Here is a 14,033-nt window from a genome sequence, read left to right as displayed (position 1 = left end):
CCCGTATGAGATTCTATTTGGGTCAAACCCACCACCACCGAACCTCCCAACAGCAAGTATAGTCTCACACCGAGACCCACAGAACTACAGCTCCCACCCACAGGGAAAGCTTATAGAACTGAGAGAATTAGTGGAGTCTAACACTGTGGAAGCAGCAACCAGACAGCAGCTAAGCTATTGTAGTAATGAACCAGTGAGATTACAAGTTGGCCAAGAAGTTCTTCTGGACAATCCCACCAAAGGAAAACTAGATCCACGTTGGACTGGACCCTGGACAGTGAGAGAGTTAAAAGGACCACTGAACATAAGAATAGAGATGAACAATAAGAAATGGATCGTTCATGTCAACAGGCTAAGACCACTTTTGAGACCTGATCTAACAGATGAGCATTCTGGGGGACAGTGGAGTCCACCATTATTTGAGTATTATTGTGATGATCATCCAGCATCTGCCCCTCAACGGGAGCCCCCAGCAGCTCCTCAGTCTGGACAGCCTGTTACCACTAGAAGTGGATTAGTTGTTAGACCAGTTGATTATTATGGATATTGACCAAACACACACTCATTTTTCATGCACATGCACAACACTGTTTAATTGTAAATGTTTGTTTTAAGGGGGGAGGTATGTAATAGCATTACTGACACACCATAGTTATTGCATTCAAATAATTGCCCCCCTATCATGTGAGATTGTAAGTGTGACCTCGTGTATCATTGCTTATAAGAAATCGCTTGTGTCGTTGCTGCTGTGACGTTTACACCTCTAAAACAATAATTACCAATTAAGCTATTCTGACTTTACAACTCTTCAATAATGCACAAAATCTTTCAGTATAGACTTAGAGTGGTAAGATTTAACTATGAAACAATTTATTACTTGCCTTTCGCTAAAAATAATAGCTGTAATGAAAATGACTCATAATGGAACCTGCCTCTGATGGGCTTTTCTGCCTTTAAGTTGGAGCAAATTTTCTAGAATCACACGACATATTTTTGTTATAAAGTAAGTAAGGGACACCTACATTCATGTAATTCCAGTACTAATTATTGTCTAAGTTATTTAACACCAGGTAGTGTCTGCAATATGTGTTATGTTAATCAGATTGTGTCAGATGCCTCTACAGAGTAGACTAGCTATACATACATACAAATATACTTGTAGCCAACTTGTCACAAGAATGTAACAAAAGGACTTGCCATGGCTAATTCTATATGCCAGTGAATCACAAACTTATGGGCCATAGTCTGTGAACTTTTCTGAATGTAGCTAAAACCTTGTATACTGTAGTTATCTTTCAATACGCCATTCTCCGTTTAATAGTACAGTCTCCTCAGTTAAGTAAATGAGAAAATGGCATAGCTATGATGCTAGCTAAAAATTAATGCAGTAGTTGTATATAGGAGAGGCCTACTGTAGCTAGCTAGATGATTGTTTGCAATATACCTGTTCTAACTCTCTCATGCACAACTGTGCAGCCTCAAAAAGCACGAAGAGTTAAAAAGGTCTGCAGCCATAGCAGTGGAGGATGAGGGAGGGGGGCACAGGGGGCATGTGCTCTCCCACAAAAAAATATATATGTATATATGTGACCAGATTTCACATAACAAGGCTTACACACACACAAAATCAAACTTACGTTTTTACCAGAAATGGATTGCTGGCCTAATACACTATCATATTCCACACTGTACTTCCTTCAGGACTGGCAAGTCTGGTTTCTGTGACAGCTTTCTTCCGACCCTGTCAAAGCCACGAGTGGGAGATTGGTGCCATTGAATGGCCATGGCTTTGTGATAATGGTGTGTAGTGAGCTGGGACTTCACAGAGAGCTCGCCAATAGTGTTCTCAGTCAATTTGGAGTGATTTTAGGGCCATGGAGAGCCCAAACTTGGCCTCTGGATTCCAATCGTCTTCTTGCTTCATTTTATACCCCTATAATAAGCCCACCCACCGCCCCCCACCCTCCCACCCTATTACTACCACCTGTGATATTATTACCTGCTCGAGAAAAGCTGCCCAAAACAGGGCTAATTTTGGGTATCAGAAATGTATACACCCACTCAGTAATAGCTAGTAAATAGATGCATACTTGGTGCAAATTGTGTTTGCACAGCTGTAGGCACTGGGAAGTTATTACACAATGATTACTTAAAATCGCCATATCTCCTAACGAAGCTTTGTACGTTGAAGCCGGGTTTTGTCAAATTCAGTCACATATAATCATTGTACAGTCACCTGCACATGTAACACTTATTAAGAATCATCCACAGTTGCTGAGTATATGATGACAACTTGCAACAAGTACGTATATTTAACCCGCTAGTTTTTTTTTCCAAATGATTGAAATGCATGGCTCATTCTACGTACATGAAAGCTTATAACTGAACTACTCATGACTGTCACTGATTCGTACAGCTTTTGTCAATGCAGACCACTTAGATAGTGTGATGATTTATTAGATATTTGTGCATAAAACCGCTCTACATCCAAAAATTTCTGTCCTGAAACTACAGCTGTAAAATATTTTCAGCGCAGTTGCTATATGCCGTGGTATGCACCTCGTACAGGATTATCCTTCAGTGTTCGCCCTCCAGTGCCTAACTGGTAAAGCAGATAAATCAAAAACAAAGCCGTGGAGCACCCCCTTGTTAAACCCTGCATCCATGCATCTCTGAATGTAGTTAGCTAGCGTGGTCAAGCAAAATACTGACTGTCCAGTATCCAGTCTGGTACATTTAGCTCAATTGTCCAGGTTTTGCTCACTGAAATGAATGCGTGTTGCTCAAACTGAGCCTCGCTCAAAGCCTATCGCCATGCACGGCACTCAGTAATGGAGTTGGACACACCCATACATCAAACATACCGCTTGTGCACCACCCGTCCCAATTGATTTTGGATTCAGAGCACTAGAACAATACTACTAAAGTCTACAGTAGAAACTTACATCCATCCACAACTGTCTAACGAACTCTTTGGTACGCAGTTTGAGACAATCACTCAGTCAGTAATATTGGTCACATGATACGGTAGTTTACAGTTTGCGGCACAGATGTATCTATGGGTGGGGTTGTTAAAATAATGCTATATGATTGTATTTTTTTCCCAGGGAAGACTGCTCAGTATAAAAATAGCTACTAGTACTGCTTTTCAACTGTGCCATTGTTCTTGTACTTTGCATTTTACTGTTGTAGACCTAGGTAGCAAATGCTGTGCAACTATCTGATGAGTGTTACTCTTAAAGTTAGCTCTACCCAATAAATCATAAATTATTGTTCCTTCAGTCACATTAGCATTATGTAAATGCTGATGGATCATTCCATGCCAAATTACATCATGAAATTTGTAGGTTGGCTCCTCAGATTTTCAAGTTTGTAGTAATTTATGTGGTACTCATCCAGGAGGGAGGAGACACCTTAGACCACTCCAAATAAATTCTCTGTTTCCCGTCCTGGACTCAAGTATATTTGCATGCGGGCGGGCGGGCGGTCCATTTCCATTATTTCATTATGAGATTGGCAGCTTTTCAAGCCATTATTTGCCTGGCACAACTATAAAAAGCTGCATAAAAGCATGCTTAAGTTTGTTCATTCCTTTTTAAGTTGCAAAAATAGCACAAACGTGAAGTTTGTGCCGACTTGATAGCTCTGCTGACACGTGAACTGATCCTGTTCCAAGATGGCTTTTACTGAGCCTGTCAGTATGCAAGAATAACCGGAAAATAATAAGGGAATAATGGAATATTTAAAGCTGACAGTAACTAGATGCGGGCGTGGACGGGAAACAGAGAATTTATTTGGAGTGGCCTTATTTAGGGGGGAGCCTAGCTTGGTGATGGACCTAGCTGCCCTCCACCAACTACATTATCAAGACACACGGTAGTGTATCGTGCGGCCCAAGAAGCCGGCGCGTAACACCCGTGAGTATATTGACAGGAAGAAAGAAAACGCAATTTTTGCACCTTCGTAGCTCTGTGCTCCCTAGATGAAACAAGACGATTTTTGCTGTGGACATGCCCTACAACTGCAGCACTCCACATTCCAAATTTGAGCGAAATCGCTTCACGCGTTCCCGAGATATGCGACTTCAAAAATTGGCTCAGTTTCTTAGTTTTTTTTGGTGGGGACTATTCTACGGAACGGAACGGAACGGAACGGAACGGAATGATGGACTAAACCACGGAACGGAACGCTTTCTCAAACTGAAGCTTGCAACTTACCATTGCTGAAACTTCCCTTATAAGTTAGCAGTGGCATCTCCAGTGGGTGGTTAAACATAAGATAAAAAGAATTAACGGATCGATTGTGGGTTTTTGTTGGTTGTCATTAGTAACGAAGTATTATTGTGGGATGAGCTGTATCAGTGATGTTCATCCATACGGAAGGGAACTTTATGTGAGCTGTTTTTCTTATTTAGACTTTACAAAAACAGTCTGGGCCGGTCTTTCAAGTCATAAGTCAGTGTATAAATAAAGCAAGCAGGAAGATACTGGTAACAGGAAAGAGCCAGCTGAATTAAAACTTGAAGAATTTTGTGCAGTGTGTGAGGAGCAAATATTTTGGCAGACCGCAAGGAGGGTATATTCTGCAAACATCACTGAAGTGTATGCATGGAGTTATTTATATATTAACAGCTGGTGCAGTGGACTAATGCCGTATTCAATAGTGAGCTGATTTTATCTGTTGCACAATTCAAGGATGTGTCTGACTGCTAGCCTTGAATCAGGCTAAATGTCAAAACTCCAAGATCAGCCAAATTTCTATTATAAACCGCATGTAAAACCATGCCCGTAGCCACCAGGCAAACGTGATTTGGACCAGGATGTGTGTGTAATTTCAATGTATCTAGTCAGACCTGAAATGGAACACTGACATTAATTACATACCACCTAAGAATCCTAGGATTTCTTAAGTGTAACATTTCACATGCTTCACTTCAAACAAAACAGGTTAAATTTGTTCGTCTATTTTCAAGTGATTCCCAGTCCAGCTGGTCCATGAAATTACAATGGGATCACATGTATTTGTTACAGTGCGGGCTGTCCTGTGTTGGATCTACTCTAGAGTTGAGATTTCAAGGTAGACTCACTGCCAATTTACTGACACTAGTACTGTTGTAGCATGTTTAAGTGGAGGACAAATGAAATAGTAATGCTAGATTATTTATGTATACAAATTTTTCATAATGAAATTGATATCCTATTTTGATTTGTACTTCCACTTTGTAACATATTCAAGAGCAAGAAGCTACCACACTTAATCTCCAACCACTGTCATTAATTAACAAGATCTCACTAGTCTGTAATTCACCTTACTGTAGTGATTTTATTGATTCATCTGTATGCTTTCTTCATTTCCTTTGAAGTTGTACCAAGATTTCATAATAAGGTGGGGAGTGTCTAACTTGAATGCATTCACCAAACACCCTACTTAAAGTAACACCTCGGCCTTATTTCAGAACAAAGGCTTTACCTTCTTCAGCAACTCTAATCAACAGTTTTCTATCCCCCAGTAAAGGTGTTGATTTGATGAAAGGTGAACTTTACACAGGGTGTTTGTACAGGCCATACTGAGAGTTAGACACTCTCCCCCATACAAATCAGTATTACGAACTCTTGGTTGTACAGTGTAGGTAAACAAAGATAAGTTTCTCTCCCATCTTATTCTAGGATTTCTATTGACAAGGAAAATTCAATTATTTGTATACAGGCTCAAAATTGAGAAAATATAAAGAAAGTGAATTAATATTATACAGTCAGTTTGCTTTTGGATATTTAATGTCTCCAACCACAACAAAAATTCGATGAATCCATGCATCTCATCACTGGTCGTCTGAACATTCTGAAAGTGATACCTCACTCAATCAACCATATATTCTGTTTATTAGACTGAATAAAGTCATGATTACCTAAACAATCACTTAATTAATGTTTTATAATTATCCTATTCCATTTTCCTGGAGGTTCCACTGATAAAATGCAATTTCAGCAATGATAGCAGCTAGCCAAGCTGCAAGTTGATTCAGAAAGCACTCCATTCTGTAAAATAGACCCCATCCAGAATTCAACTCAGTACTCAGGCTGAGATATCTGACAATAGTCCACTATTCTGTTAATGAATCATTGATGTTCACACAATATAGCCTCCTTGAGGTATCTGAATGTTTGCTCCTCACACACTGCACAAAATTCCTTTAGATTCTACTTAGACTGAGTTGATTCAGCTTGTCACCATACTTGTTTCCTTTGTAGTGTAGCTATACACATACTCATTTATGCCGATTAGAAAGGCTGGGCCTCAGACTGTACATTCTAAAGTCAAGTAAGTAAAAATAATTCACACACTAGTAAAAAAAAGTCATGCATTAAGTTCCCTACTTGATATTTCTGAAGATGAAATCACTGAGTCAGCTATTCCCACAATTAGTACTTCGTTACTAATGACAACCAACAAGAACCCACAATCGATCCTTAAATTCGTTTTATCTTTTATGGGGTACGTTTGATTACCTGCTGGAAGTGCCACTGATAACTTGTACAGCAATGGTAAGCTGCAAGCTTCAATCTGAGAAAGCATTCCGTTCCGCAGTTTAGTCCATCATTCCGTTCCGTTCCGTTCCGTAGAATAGTCCCCACCTTTTTTTTCTTCTTATTTTTCTTTTTCTCGTCGCACACTTACAAAAACTGCTATAAAACGCGAACGCCACATCCGATTGCCTTAAAATTTGGCACACAGAAGGGAGATATAAAGGCGCATCTCGGTACCAACTTTGGCTGGAATACGATGAACAGGCAATGAGTTATGAGCGATTATTCACGAAAAATAACACCAATATGTTGTCACGCCTACAGGGTAAACCGCGTATGGGAAGAAGCTGAAAATCGGTGGGTGAATAGGTTAACTATTGAACCTCAAATCTTTTGTGGTTTGAAAGAAATCGAGTTAAAAAACATGGAGATACAACAAAAAAACCAACAGTGTGTAACAATTACGCAATCGAGATTAGCTAATTAAAAAAACGACTGCTTGCCACGCCTACCAGATAAACCGCTTCGGGTAATGCTTTGAAAATCGTTGTACAGATGGAGTAATCATCTTAGAAAGGCTCATCAATGGTGTAGAAGAATCAGACTTAAAGCCACGGAGTTATAACACGAAATCCAACTTGGTGCAGCAAGTGCGAAATCGAGATACTCTAATAGAGCAGTCATCCTAATAGAGCAGTCACCCTGAAGAGAATTCAAGAGATCAGCTAGAAACAAGTAACCTGCATAGAGATCAGCTACAAAGAAACCATTATTTAAAGAACTCAGCTGCAAACAAATCACCTATACAGAATTCAGCTACAAACAAATCACCATGTAGAGAGATCAGCTAGAAGAAGTTATCTTGTAGATAGTTCAGCTAAAAACAAATCACCCTGTAGAGAGATCAGCTAGAAGAAGTTAACTTGTAGAGAGTTCAGCTACAAAGAAACCATCATTTAGAGAGTTCAGCTAGAAGAAGTCACCTTGTAGAAAGTTCAGTTACAAAGAAACCACCATGTAGAGAGTTCAGCTACAAAGTAGTGACCTTGTAGAGACATCAGCTAGAAAAGTTACCTTGTAGAGAGTTCAGCTACAAAGAAACCATTCTGTAAAGAGCTCAGCTGCAAACAAATCACCTGTACAGAATTCAGCTACAAACAAATCACCCTGTAGAGAGATCAGCTAGAAGATATTACCTTGTAGATAGTTCAGCTACAAACTAGTGACCTAGTAGAGACATCAGCTAGAAGAAGTTACCTTGTAGAGAGTTCAACTACAAAGAAACCATTCTGTAAAAAGCTCAGCTGCAAACAAATCACCTATACAGAATTCAGCTACAAACAAATCACCCTGTGGAGAGATCAGCTAGAAGAAGTTATCTTGTAGATAGTTCAGCTACAAACAAATCACCCTGTAGAAAGATCAGCTAGAAAGATCAGCTAGAAGGAGTTACCTTGTAGAGAGTTCAGTTACAAAGAAACCACCATGTAGAGAATTCAGCTACAAACAAATCACCCTGTAGAAAGATCAGCTAGAAAGATCAGCTAGAAGAAGTTACCTTGTAGAGAGTTCAGTTACAAAGAAACCACCATGGAGAGTCCTGCAATAAATATATGTATTATATATATAATTTGTACATTTACTGATAAAATAAATATTTAAAGTACACCTGTTTCATCTTTTCTTCTTCCTGTGGTAAAGAAAAAAAGATATGTTAAAAAAGTCCCAAAGCCGGCCATAGGCCGACTTTGAGAATACAAATACAAAAAGAAGTGATATCTAATCCAAAACAGCCAAGCTGTAAAAACAGTGTGGCCCTCAAAAAGGCTATGGTGAAAAAAGATGTGAAATCCAAGGTGGCGGCCAAGAAATGGCTGTGATGGTAGGTTAATGGTAAAAATTTTAATAACGACAATTCAGATGAATTTGGTGCCACTTGGTCTTGGTACAAAATTCACCTGAATTGTCGTTATTAAAATTTTTACCATTAACCTACCATCACAGCCATTTCTTGGCCGCCACCTTGGATTTCACATCTTTTTTCACCATAGCCTTTTTGAGGGCCGCACTGTTTTTTACAGCTTGGCTGTTTTGGATTAGATATTTATAACAAGTTCATCTTCGCTTGGTTACAACTTCTCATGCACTTTGTTACTATTTTAACATAATTTTTTTACTGATTGAACACTCAACACTATGAGGTTAACGTTGTCTTCAATTTAGAGGTATACTTTAGGAAAAATAATTCCCCAATGGTATCCATCTTACAATCGAACTGAATGAAAACATAATGGACAACAACCATAACTATAATTAGATTTCAGACAACACTGAGTAATCTAGTCTAGACTGTCAAAGTTTTAAGAGGGTTTTTACTGCATATGCATACAGTATGTGACCGGATTTGTTTGCGAAACAGTGTGTTTAATTTTCCACACATTTAACATACCAGCAAACAACATGTGACTAATTGTACTGATAATGTTTCTCTTTATATCAAAACTGAGCTGTAGTTTCACTGAGTGAAAATCTTTGACAATTAATCCAATTAAAAAGAAATAATGGAGTTTTAAAGTTCAGAAAATAGATTTAATTTTGTGCATGAATATTTGTAAATATAGGACAATCAATGTTAGCAATAGTGAAGAACTTATGCATTGTACATTAAGGCAAATTTCATTTTGTGGTGATAAAAAGTTGGGACAGTATTCTGTCTGTACCAGGGGTGGAGAACAGTACTCAAAAGTGGGGGGCAAATTATGTGGGTGGCTGTAAGTCACACAGTGTTTTAAAATCATGAATTACTGTACCTTAGTAAGCAAAGCTGCCGAAGCATACCAACATGCAAAGTTTTCTGATACTGGGGGGATCTTGAGCATGCCCCCACAGGAAAATTTTGAGATTTGAATGCTTGAGATTCAATCTGAGAGTATTTTCAGTGGTACATGCACAATAATCCTATAATATTATAACAATAACTATCATTAAGATACTGTAGATACAGTAGTAAATGAAGGCATTTTAGACAGACTCATGCTCTTATGCTCTTGACTACGTATCAATATACTGTGTTAATGGAGATAGATTGAATTAATTGCATAGCAGAACCAACTCATATGATTCCACTGAATGTTCTATTAGAGTAGTTAGGTGACTACTCTATTAGAGTATCTCGATCTCGTGCATTCCCAGCACTGACTCATGCAGTATTCCATGCTTGCATAACCTTTAGCACAAACTCTAGTACATCAAGGCAGAGTAAGTTGGCTAATTACTACAACAGTTGTTTTATTTTGGCAACTGAGTATTGGAAAAAGTGAGGGGGCACTGATCCTCCACTTGTAAAAGTGGGGGATCAGTTCCTCCTTCTGCCCCCCCCCCCCCCCCCCCCCCCATTTCTCTACCCCTGTTCTGTACATGTGATCCAGCAGAGTTTATAATGAATAACAACTTATCCCACTAACAGTACTAGTCTAGTACTGTTAGTTGGATAAGTTGTCGTTCAATATAAACTCTACTGGATCACATGTACAGAATCTGTATGCCCACAGCCCTTGGGCTTTGCATGGGTATAATATGCATATAAGGCAAATCACCCGTGCCCATTTTACAACTATATCCATGTGAGGAAATCTATTACACTGTCAAACTCTGCTGTTGTTGAAGCTATCTAAATATATATTACTAGTATGCATGGTAAAGAAGAACACAACAACTGCAAAGGAAAGATGAGCTAGCTAACAGAGGTGAAGAAAGAGCTTAGTGTCACTCGGTTCAAGGCTGCTGGCATGAAAAAGTAGCAGAAAAATTGTGGAAGATGGTACAACAGTCAGAAGCGTAAGTGACTAGCCACTTCCTTTTTCTGAACCTTTTTTCAATATTTATCATAATGATAAAGACACACGATAGTGTGTAGTGCGGCCCAAGAAGCCGGCGCGCCACACTGTGGGTAATTGACAGGAAGAAAAAAACGTCATTTCCACACTTTTGTATCTAGGTGATGCCTTATCCGATTGGAACCAAAGTTGCTACAGAGTTTCCCGCCATCCAGGGGAGTCTACATACCAAATGTGAAGGAAATCGCTCCAGCCATTTCCTAGATACGAGCTGCCAAAGTTTCGATTTTTTTTCGTTTTTTTTTCTTCATGTTTTCGCACGCTTGCAAAAATTGCTATGAAACGCGAACGCGTACTCCGATCGCTTTGAAATTTGGCACACAGGAAGGGAGTCCAAAGGCGAATCCTAGCATCAAATTTGTTGCAAATCCGATGAATGGTTCGGGAGTTATGACCGATTATTCGCGTAAAACAAGATCGATATGTTGTCACGCCTACAGGGTAAACCGCTTCAAGGAATGAGTTGAAAATTGCTATGTAGATGGAGTAACCATAGTAGGAGTGCCTTTTGGTAGTTTGAAAAGAATCGAGATAAAAACCATGGAGATATGACACAAAACCCAACCTGTGTCACAATTACGCGATCGATTTTTATGAATAAAAAAACTATTAGTTTTCACTCCTACTAGGCAAACCGCTTAGAGCAATGAGTTAAAAATCGGTGTATAGCTGGAATAATCTTCATAGAAAGTCCTTGCAGTCGTACAGAAGAATCGGATTACAAACCACTGAATTATGATTCGAAAGCCAACTCCGTGTAGCAAACGCGAGATCGAGATACTCTAATAGAACAGTCACCCTAATAGAGCATTCGGCTAATTTATTTACTCCATTATAGAATTCTAGTACATTACAAGTTATTCTGTAGGGAATTCAGCTGCAAACAGTTAATCTTATAGACAGTTCAGCAAGAAGCAAATCACCCTATAGAGAGTTCAGCTACAAATATATTGCTGTAGTGATTCAGAACATTATACAAGTAACACTGAAGAGAGTTCAGCTATAAACAAGTCATGTACCCTGTAGAGAGTTTAGCTACAAGCAATTCACTCTGTAGAAATTCTGCTACAAACAAGTCTTCATTCAGAGAGTTTAGCAACCAAAATCCACCATATAAAGACTTCAGCTTTACTAACAAGTTACTCTGTAGAGAGATCAACTAGAAATAAGAGAAAGCTCAGCTAGAAAACGTCACCTTGTAGAGAGTTCAGCTACAAACAAATCACACTGTAGAGAGATCAGATAGAAGAAACCACTTTGTAGAGGGTTCAGCTGTGAAGTGATCACACTGGAGAGAGTTCAGCTAGAAAAAAATCACCCTGTAGAGAGTTCAGCTAGAAACAGTCACCTGTAGTGACATCAGCTACAAAGAAACCACCCTGTAGATAGTTCAACTACAAACAAATCACCCTGCAGAGAGTTTGGCTACAAAAATATCCTGTAGAGTATTCAGCTACAAACAAATCACCTTGTAGAGTGTACAACTAGATACAAGTCACCCAGTAGAGAGATCAGCTACAAGAAGTTACATTGTAGAGAGATCAACTAGAAGAAATCGCCTTGCAGAGAGTTCAGCTACAAAGAAACCATCCTGTAGAGAGTTCAGCTACAACCACAACACCCTGCATAGAGTTTAGCTACAAAGAAACCATCATGTAGAGAGTTCAGCTGCAAACAAATCATCCTGTAGAGAATTCAGCTACACACAAATCGTCCTGTAGAGAGATAAGCTAGAAGAAGTCACCTTGTAGAGTTCAGTTATAAAAAACTACCCTGTAGAGAGTTCAGCTGCAAACAAATCATCCTGTAGAGAATTCAGCTACAAACAAATCGTCCTGTAGAGAGATAAGCTAGAAGAAGTCACCTTTTAGAGTTCAGTTATAAAAAAACCACCCTGTAGAGAGTTCAGCTGCAAACAAATCACCTTGTAGAGAGTTCAGCTATAAACAAGTCACCCTGTAGAGAGATCAGCTACAAAGAAACCATCCTGTAGAGAGTTCAGCTACAAACAAGTTACCCTAAAGAGAGATCAGCTAGAAACAAATCATCTTGTAAAGAGTTCAGCTACAAACAAATCACTGTGTAGAGAGTTCAGCTACAAGAAGTCACCTTGCAGAGAGTTCAGCTACAAAGAAACCACCATGTAGAGAGTTCAGCTGCAAACAAACCACCCTGTAGAGAATTCAGCTACAAATAAATCACCCTGTAGAAAGATCAGATAGAAGAAGTTACCTTTTAGAGAGTTCAGCTACAAAGAAACCATCATGTAGAGAGTTCAGCTACAAACAAGTCACCCTGTAGAGAGATCAGCTAGAAGAAGTTACCTTGTAGAGAGTTCAGCTACAAACAAACCATCATGTAGAGAGATCAGCTACAAACATGTCACCCTGTAGAGATATCAGCTGGATACAAGTTACCTTATAGGGATCAGCTACAAACAAATCACCCTGTAGAAATATGTGTTGGAAACAAAATCATCTTTCATTGTTAAATATACAAATATTTTTAATCAGGCAAAAACTGTACACAACATTTCTTCCTTTGTTCCCATATTTCTACAGAAAAGATAAAAAAAGTTAGAAGGAAGCACCAAAGCCAGTTAATGGCTGGCTTTGTGGCTTGCAATACAAAAAGAAGTGATATCTAAACCAAAACAGCCAAGCTGTAAAAAAAGATTGCGGCCCCCAAAAAGGGCCAGGATGAAAAAAGATGTGAAATCCAAGGTGGCAGCCAAGAATGGCTGTGATGGTAGGTTAATGGCAAAAATTTTAATTACGACGAATTTGGTGCTGAATCCTAGTGGAGGAGGCAACGCAAATTCACCTGAATTGTCGTAATTAAAATTTTTGCCATTAACCTACCATCTCAGTCATTTCTTTGCCGCCACCTTGGATTTCACATCTTTTTTCATCCTGGCCTTTTTGGAGCCGCATTCTTTTTTACAGTTTGGCTGCTTTGGTTTAGATTATATATACATCAACAGCTTTTGCAGAACAAATGAAAATTTAACTAGCTGGTAGGAGTTATCAACACTTCAACAACAATGACAGGCTGACAGTCAGTTATTACAACTTCTAAGTGAGCAATTGAGTTATTTTTTACTAGGACTATATGCTGGGCACAAGTGCTGAGAAATATGACAACAATGCTGCAGCAGGTGAAGGAGTAGTCATACCTGATGAAGAACCCAAACACACCATTTTAATTTGTCAGCTTACTTCAATTGCACATTTTGACAACAATACCATCAGTACAAGTTATAATAATTATTGTAGTTCATGTATGCACAAAAATATTGTAGTCTGAAGTATGTGCGTCACCATTAACTTGTCTCAACACACCTATTCTCTTTAGCTACAGCACTATCTCTAATAAAATGGCAAGGAATGGGATTAAGGGTACCTCATTACTCAATTGTTAAACTGATAACTGTTTATGCTTATTTGTTTACTTTTGCAATATAATTACTTTTGACTGGTGAAGCAATGTTTACCACATAAAGAGAAAGATTGTCATCAAGCATATTATAGTAATTATTAATTACACAACCACTGAGTGAAAAGTGAACTGGCCTTCAGCTATGTTGCACTTCTGCAATCAGTTCACTTGCTAT

At 38.8% G+C, this 14,033-nt stretch overlaps 1 protein-coding gene across 2 annotated transcripts in view; it reads right to left on the bottom strand.

Moving 5' to 3' along the window:
- Positions 1-3,036, bottom strand: part of LOC136260452 (uncharacterized) — a 61,085-nt gene extending 58,049 nt beyond the window's left edge. For both annotated transcript variants that reach the window (XM_066054182.1, XM_066054191.1), the window contains exon 1: positions 2,946-3,036. The gene's annotated coding sequence lies outside the window, so the exon portion shown is untranslated. The remainder of the gene's footprint in view (positions 1-2,945) is intronic.
- Between the last annotated feature and the right edge of the window lie 10,997 nt (positions 3,037-14,033).

This window comes from Dysidea avara, chromosome 1 (genome assembly GCF_963678975.1).
Source record: "Dysidea avara chromosome 1, odDysAvar1.4, whole genome shotgun sequence".
NCBI classification, from domain to species: domain Eukaryota; kingdom Metazoa; phylum Porifera; class Demospongiae; order Dictyoceratida; family Dysideidae; genus Dysidea; species Dysidea avara.
Note: the sequence above shows the minus strand (reverse complement) of the source record. Positions and strands in the feature narration are given on the sequence as shown.